Source organism: Theobroma cacao, chromosome 9 (assembly GCF_000208745.1).
Source record: "Theobroma cacao cultivar B97-61/B2 chromosome 9, Criollo_cocoa_genome_V2, whole genome shotgun sequence".
NCBI lineage: Eukaryota > Viridiplantae > Streptophyta > Magnoliopsida > Malvales > Malvaceae > Theobroma > Theobroma cacao.
The window spans coordinates 14922660-14931489 of NC_030858.1; positions in this window are offsets into that span (position 1 = coordinate 14922660).

The window sequence follows — 8830 nt, forward strand, 5'->3', positions numbered from 1 at the left end:
ACATAGTTGTAAAGTAATTCGTAAGTTTTCAAAGCAATATCTAAAATTCGAAAACCAATTCAAGAAGCTTCGATAAATTTGAATTAAACATCAATTTATAGGTGTTTGAAACATAAATTGAAATTATCAAAAGTTCCATCTTAAAACAACTCACTTTTAGATCTTAAAAACCTTTTGAAAACATTTTTAAATTTCAAACAAACTTTATTTATCGATATATTAGAATTGAGTATCGATATATTACCCAGTATATGAATACATTGTCCCAATATATCGATAGATTTGAAACAGAATGCAATCCCTTCGTTCTATGTTGTATCTGTCGATACATCAGTGACATGTATCGATAGATTTGGCACAAAACACTCTTTTTCGACCTAAAACTCATAACTAGGATCTCAATTAAGACTATTAATTAATTGTCAAGTAATCATCAAATAGGTAGCATCTATGATACAAATTTAACATATCAAACCATATTTGTAGTTTAAATCTAACACATTAGACATTAATGCAATCAATTTATGAAGCATTACCCAATGACGGCCAAAACACCAAGTGTTGTCACACTTGCTAGAACAGTCTATTGCTTATAGTCAACAACCATTCATAAAAAAGGGTATAACTCTGTTAGCTACCAATATCGAGTGAGTCTCAGGAACTTACCTCTACCAACTCAAGTTGTAACTCATTATGCACAATGGCTAGCGATTACCCACTCTAGCTATTAGTCTTTATCTTGATAGGCTCCACCAATTGCAATACAATAATTCAATATTCAATATTCAATCAGGTAAAGGTTTGAATCCATTCACCAACATATCAAAAGGTTGAGACATAACATAACTGGAGTCAATCAAGTATATCAACAACTAAAAGATCAATGACCATAAATACCATGGCTTCACAAAAGAGAAACAATTTCTCACATTAATATTTAAAACCATCAATCATAGACAAATGAGATATTTGAGATGACAAAACTTTGAAAGGCTTGTTCCCCTTGCTCAAAACTAATACATTGTAGACTATATATACTTAGTCTATAGTTTTCATCAAAACATACTTGTAAACCTTTATTCACAGTACAAACTCATTGAAATTCATTCATATGCAAGGTTGTAGAATGGGCATGCTTAATTATACTAAAATAATTAAAAAAGTCGCATTTACCCACCTCAAAGAAGCGTGCCTTACTTTTTAGCACTTTTCGTCGAACACACGGCTTTCCAAAAATTCAAACTTTCTCCACAATACTTGTCATGGAGTTTTCCATCATTAGTACTTAGTTCTGTAACATAATACTAGACTAATAATCTTATGTTATTCCACAAATAATTTCCAATAATCTTTAAATCCACAAATCAGCAACTAATCTAACTCTAACTAAAGATTTCGATCTACCACTAGCAAGAGTTAAGACAACTTTACCTTAGTGAGCTTGAGAGTTCCAAAACCAACTCAAAACCTAAGTTTTTCATGAACAAAACAATTTTGAGAATCCATAAATTTTGAAAAATCAAAACCTTAATTTCAAAGATTTAAAACAAAGAACTTTACCTTTCAAAATTCTTATAATCAAATTCCAAGCTTAAAGATGACTTTTAATGCTTGAAATCCACAAATTCGTTGAAGATGAGAGTTGAGAGAAAATAGGAAGAAGGTGGTTTGGTTTGCAAAGAAAAACCATGTTTTTAGCCAAATAGGGTAAAGTTTGAGGTTTTAAGGTTTTTAAATGAGTAGGAAAAGATTGAAATAACCTTATTTTTTTCAACTCTATGCCTAATGTATCGATACATAAGTGCAATGTATCAATACATTTTTCCTTAGGTTTCATGTATCGATACATGATGAACATGTTTTGATACATATTCATAAAAATCCCTTTTTGGGTTTGATATATCGATACATGATGGACACGTATCGATTAATTTTTTCTAGAATGTAATTTTTAAGTCTAAAACCATCCCATTCAAACCCATAAAGGTACCAACTCTCTTATAAACATGTTTGGTTATGAAAACATGAAATTTCTAAATCAAAATAATCTAAAATTTAAGTTCAAAACATTGAAACAACAGCTCACCAAGTTAAGTTACAAATTTAACTTAATTTAAGAAATGGGGTTTCACATGTTTAATATTTATGATAAGCAAGTATAAGCACAAAAATATTTATTCATTGTTTTACCAAAGATCTTCAATGAAAAGGTCTCATTTTTTCACATTATTTGTTCTATTATTCAATCGAAACTTTTTTATGGTAGTCATGGATTTGAAAGCTTCAACAAAATCTGTTAGGAGAAAAAGTAGTGAGCAGTATGATGTGTAATAGCCATTATGAATTAAATGTAAATTAAAAAAGATTTTGATTATGTGATAATAGTACAAACAGATTGGTGCAGTGCAAATATAAAAAATGTAGATTATTAGAATGTTATTGCTGTCATTTAATTTACCTGTTAAAATAGCATCATGACAAGCTCATTGGTGAGTTGTTCAAAGGTTGCAAAAGGGAAGTAGTGTGTTAGGTAGGGGATTAGATCATCATGAATCTCTTTAATTTAAGTATATCTTGTGAGCATTGTCATCAATTCTAAAGGAATTGCGATAAAAGAGTTTTTTTTTCTTGGCCACTTGAAATTTTTTTTATTTGATAGAGGCTGGTTTCTTTTAATTTAGGTGCCAATAGGTGTGCATTTTTACTTTTAATCATATAGTGCTTTTCATTTTTCTATATAATTAAAGCCAATTGAGGTAAATATATTAAAAGAAAAGACAATAAAATGTAATTCACAATAAAATATAACCGCGGCGGATTGTTTATGCTTTATGGATTTGACCGTGTATGGTTAGATTTGTAGATATGCTTATATGATTGTATATGCAACTTTGTGTTAGAGGCTTGATGGTGGATCTCTATTTGAATTGTGTATTAGATTTGAGTGATCGATTTTTAAATCTTGACTGTACCTAGGTAGGTTAGCATCTTATTTTTTTACTCCAATGTTCCTGAATTGTCTTTTTTAGACTATTTTGTTCATTATTCACTTTGTTTTTTGTTTATATGCACTAAAGTTTTATTGCTATTAATGACAAAACTTATTCCCAATCATGAACTCTTTTTTTTCCTAATTTTTTTCTTCTTAATTTTAAAAGGAATGGCATATTGAACATTGGATTAGAGTTTGAATGTAAAGAATAAAGATTTAACCAAAAAAAAAGGTGGGGAGAAATTTTTTAATGCTACTAAATAAATCAAAAACGATAAACAATATGCTTAACCAAAGAAAAGGACCTATAAATAAAGACTTGGGTGCAGTTTTGAATATAATTAATAAAAGTGGAGACAAATTTTTGTTTGAAAATTAAGTTGGAAACATGGATTAAGTTTTTGTTGTCTTAGAATTCTAATTTTGAAAACATAATAAGAATGTTAGAAAATTTTGATTGTTGGATTTTGAAGTTGATTGGTGTGAAATCTCACTTTAATGTAAATGCTAAGTAAAGAAATCATTAGGTGAGCATGATGATTTTGTGTTTTGAAGATTCAAAAATAAGTTTTAATTTAGGAAAAATTCATGTTTTGATGCATTAAGTTGATTTAATAAGTATAATGTTAAAAGGAGTCCAATTGGACATGTTTTTAAAGTTTATTTTTGCTTACTGGAGCTTATCTATCAATAAATGTTCTTCATTTATTGATAGATACAATCTATAAAGATTTTCTTAAAGCATCCCTGAAGAACATCTATGGATAAGTAACCAGATTTATCCATAGATAGTCAGATTTATCGATAGATAGTAACTAGAAAACTTTTTAAAAAGACTTTGAAGCCAATCTATCGATAGATAGTTCTGATCCATCAATAGATGATGCCATTTTTTGAAAAATAAAAAGGTAAAAGCGTATTTTCACACTCAATATTATACATACGTCACATTTTTCAGGGGTTTTCAACCCTCATTTTTTCAAGGTATTTTCTCAAACTACAAGCCCTCCCAACCCATTTTTGGTTCAAATCACCATTTTTTTATGATTTTAAGCTTGGTTTTGGATTTTTAAGAAAAAGGTGACATTTTTAAGCTTTGGAATCTCAAAAACTTGATATTTAGATTTTAAAAATGTGATTTTGTTGTCCAAATTTTCTATTAGTTGCTGAAGCTCAAAGGTTTTACAATTTTACTTGGCATCTAAGCTCACCTAAGGTAAGAATAAAAGATTTATGAATTTCTAAACATGTATTATGTTGAACATAAATGGATTTAAGTTAAAAAATTAGTTTTAGCTAAATCTGAATGGTTTTGAAAGTACCTAGAGTGATTATTACAAGATTATTATTCTTGATAATGATTATGATGATTGTTGTATGTTCAGAAGGCTTGAAAACTCTACAAAATATGCCGAAGAGGAGTTATGATTAGAGCTAGGAATTGAATCTCCAATAAAGTGAGTATATACACCTTTTCAAGTATTTTAATATGTAAAGTCAACATGATTTTTATGGAAATGATTATTATTGTATGATGAAATACTGTTTCCATTGATGGTTTACAAAGGATTTGATGTTCAAGGCTTTCCAATGATTTCCAATGGATATGTTTTAAAAGAAATGATTTAAAAATGATTTGTGATGTAAGATGACACAATGATTTTCAAATTGTTTATGAATCTACTACGTATGTAAACACTCTACTATGTATTAGTTTTCAACAAGGGTTGCAAGCCCTTTTCTAATTGTATTGCACTCGATTACTCCGACTTTCGAGCTAGTGTAGGTACGAAATGTTATCCATGTTAATGTATGAATGATAAGATGTACATGTTTGATACAAGGTAACATGCAAGATATGTTAGATGTATGAGTTTTCATCCATGAGGATATGTATGAGCATGATGACGTTATATTTGTCGATGTATGAGTTCCATTTATGAGAAAATGAATGATACGACATGTATAAATATGATGTCCATAAGTTTGGAGGATGTAGGATTCCCCTCTCAAGTTAGAATGTGAAATGTATGTCATGAGTTATATGTGTTAAGGACATTCATGGGCCAAATACGATAATGTTTATATGCATGAGAATGATTTACAAAAATGAATATGCTTATGATGTAAGATAAGGATGAGAATGATTCTAAGCTTAAGATATCTTAAGATGATTGTGGGTGAAGCCGATGTGCCACTCACACAACTATGATGATTGTTCACGTGATGTCAACTAAATGGTAGTGATGACTTTGTCCCCTACTCGCTCGAGTGGGGTAGGACCACTCAATAGGTCATGGATGAGGTTGATGTGCCATTCACGAGAGCACACTAAGAACTCAAAATAGTAGAGGTTTAAACCACTATTCATTGAAATGAGGTGGATCCACTCACATAGGAATGATATAAAGCATAGAAAAGTGTACGCAATAGTCATGAATGATTTAATGACATGTTGAATGATAATGATTGTTATGTTAAATGGAGATTATGTAAGATATGTCGATAAAGTATTGTTTATGAAATATAGTTTTATGACATGAATATAGGCTTAGTTAGACAGAACCTAGAGGTAACAGAACTTATGGTATGGCATTATGCATACTTTTACCTAGAAAACAGTGTTTCAAATACTATCTATCGATACTTGAAGAACATTTATCAATAGATAGGAGATAAAATGCTACAGGTAGCATTCTATATTCCATTTATTAATAAATACCCTTTTTTATCGATAGATGGAAGATAATATTGAATGTTTATGCATGTTTAAAGGCTTTTCAAAGGCAAAAAGGTTTCTAAAGGTTATACAAGCTTGTTTTTTATGCAATGTTATTTAAAAAGGTGTTTAGATACCATGTTTCATAAACTATATGGATTTAATGAGATGGTTTATGAATCGCATGAGATTACAAGTGCATGTTCATGAGCTACTTTATCCCTTTGGCTTGCCCCTCTCCCCATATCCACTCACGAAGTCTTTGCAACTCAAACATTATTTTCCTTACTTATTTTTATTGCAGATCAGTGATAGCACTTTATTACTAGCAGCCAGTATCATTGTGACGTGATCCATTTATCCGTCATTGATAGGTGTCTAGCAACCCTTTAATGCTTAATGAGTCGGGTTATGTTCTGCTGACGAGTCTATCTTATTTATGTTTATGTTTATGGATAATGAATATGTTTATGATAATGTAGCCAATGTTTGGAATTTTACTTATGAATGTTATGTTATATGTGCAAAGGATGGCTTAAGAGCCTACATGGACACTTGAGAGTGTTGTTAAATGTTTTATGTGATACTATGCATGAGATTATGGCACTCTAATGATATATGATATGTTTTTTCTTACACTATTTATGTTAAGAAGTTCTATAATTGTATAATGTTGCCTATGGTTGCTTGCATGTGATTACAATGTACGCTTATGGATGATTAAATGTATGCTTCCACACATGATTATGAATGTTTAATGAATAAATGGAATGAGGCTTGCTTGGGCCTAACGGGCTATACTTGTTTGAGTTTATGCACTGGTCATATCCTATTATAAAATTGGGATGTAACAATTGGTTATACTATGACTCATACTCTTAATTTACTGTTAATTTATCATTACACATGGGGAAAATTTAAAATGCAAATAGAAGCTTTGTATCAGTTATATTCTTATGGTTATTTCTTTAAATGTTCTATTTCCTAAAAAATTTTATGGAATGTGTAATGTCCATAGTTATAAAAATTCTAATTTACGTCTTATATACTTTATCTAAACTAAAATGTATATCGAAATTGAGTTAGATATGTCTAAATGATGTTTTTGCAATATAGAATTGTATACCTGTGCATCTGTAACCAAGAAATCCAAACTAAGCAGTGTATCTAGTCGAGATGGGTCAATAGACTCCCACACTCTAACAATCTTGACTTTGATTAAAGTATGTGGTTGGAAAATGTGCAAATCATGCAAGTATTGGTCACCCATTTTTAAGCTGTGTGCAGTATTGGAGGATAAGAAATTATTAGTATAATATGAAGTAAAAAGGTGGGAAAAAATATTGCTAATAAAGTTGGTAATGTTTCTGAAAAAAGATGGTAAGTGTGCAATAGACAAAGATATATAACTCAAAGCAAGGGTCATAGAAGGTTAGTTTAAAAGTGTATAGTATGCATAAATAGATACTATAAAAGAATATAAATTTAATAGTATAAATTAGTGTTAATATAATGTACAAAACATATAATAATATCAGCAAATATTATGAAACTATTTAGGCAAGTATTTATTATTTTATCAATATAAGAAATTAAGATTATTATAATCTTTTTTTTCTCAACAGGAAAATAGTATGATAAATTTTGAATCAATAAAAGAAAAAAATAAGCAAGGGTAGAATGGATGATATCATGCATAATCAAAGATTAATACATGAAATTGATGATAGATTTAAATGTGTTGGTGAATGATATAGGATAGAATTTCAAGTATTTAAAAGGTATAAAATAAAAATAGATATATATTTGTAGATGCAGAGGACATGAACCTGTATTTAGGTTATCAAATATCTCTTTGTAAACAATGTTTTGTGTTTGATTAGTCAATTGGCCATCATTAGTTGTGATTAAGATTTTTAATCCATTTCAAGATATAACCCTTGAAAGAGCTATTGTCAAGCCCAGCCCTAAATTATCTACCATGTTACACATGAGACTGATAAAGTAATTGTATATTTGAACAGCCCCGGAAGAATATTTGAAAGTCGGTATTGTGCTTAGAAGTACAAGTAAGTCGATTTATACCTCGAACTAATTAAAATAGGGATTTTAAGGTGAAATTAAGAGTTTCACAGTCTAGGGATGACTCAAAATGGTAATTCGGAGTTCGAGGATCAATTTGGAGTTAAATTGGAATTTTCACTATCAAGGGGTAAAATGGTCATTTGCCACCTAGGGATAAAATGAAAATTTTAGAGAAGATTTTTTGGGCCCCATTTGACTTATTGGAGACTGATTTGAGTATTGGAGTATAATTTGAGGTTCAGAAGTGAAAAATTTTATTTCTGGTATAATTTAGAGTATAAGGGCGAAATGGTAATTTTGCCACCTCGAGGGTAAATTGGTAAATTTTCACCCCCGACACTTGTCAAGACCAAGGGATTTTATTCATCATGAAAATGGATAAACATGAGAAATGTGTGGTGGAGAATTAAAGAATTAAAAGTCAAATATTTAAAATTTGAACCAATAAGGAAATGCCATGTGTCATGCTTTTATTATTTTATTGTTTCTTTATAAAAAGGCATAAAAATCAACCCATGTCTTTCATATGGCCGGCCAAACCAAGAGAAAAGAAGAACAAAGGGAGAAAAGAAAAACAAAAACCCTAGGTGGAGAAATTCAAGGGAAAATTGGTGAAAATTTAAATAAATAAGTGACAAAAGGTAAAATTTCTTGATTATGACTTGTGATCTACCTTTCCCATGCATTTCTCCTCATTTTCCATGGTTAAATTATATGTTTTCATGACAAATTCATGGCTGGTTGGAATAGGTATGGAGAGAGAATGATGTTAGATTGATTTGATTCTAAGTTATGTTAGTGTTTTTAGTTAGTTAAGCATGTTTAGAAACAAAACAATAAGAAAAGAATCTATTTTTCCGATGGACCTTCAATGGCCGAACCCTATGTGAAGTGTAGAAGTAATGAATTGATTTTGTGATCAAGTGAATTGGTTGAAAAATTGATGAAATGATGATTTATGGTGAGAAAATGGAATGGGAAAATTTTTAGTGATAGTGCACCACAATGGCCGAAATTTTCAAGAAGAATTGTGA